This window comes from Notothenia coriiceps, unplaced genomic scaffold, assembly GCF_000735185.1.
Source record: "Notothenia coriiceps isolate Sejong01 unplaced genomic scaffold, NC01 NC01_scaffold00007144, whole genome shotgun sequence".
Taxonomy (NCBI): Eukaryota; Metazoa; Chordata; class Actinopteri; order Perciformes; family Nototheniidae; genus Notothenia; species Notothenia coriiceps.
Window position 1 is genome coordinate 4296 of NW_011339845.1, and position 212 is coordinate 4507.

The following is a 212-nucleotide window of genomic DNA, read 5'->3' on the forward strand; positions in this document are numbered from 1 at the left end:
TGCCGTAAGCTTTCGATTCTCAGATAAAAGCATCCCGATAGATCTCCTCTTGATTTGAATTAAGTTGGTTGATTCTGGCCTTCACAATAGCTGGAGTCATTAAAGACACGATAGCACTTCTATTCATTTAATTTAACAACGATTATGTTGGTATTTTGTTCGTGGCCACTGTGGTCTTAATGTCAGAGAAGGAAACCCAGAAATGTATTTTT

At 37.3% G+C, this 212-nt stretch overlaps 1 protein-coding gene across 1 annotated transcript in view; it reads right to left on the minus strand.

Annotated features, from left to right (window-relative positions):
* Positions 1–212, minus strand: part of LOC104943907 (putative RNA-binding protein Luc7-like 2) — a 3639-nt gene that overhangs the window by 2418 nt on the left and 1009 nt on the right. The window lies entirely within an intron of this gene.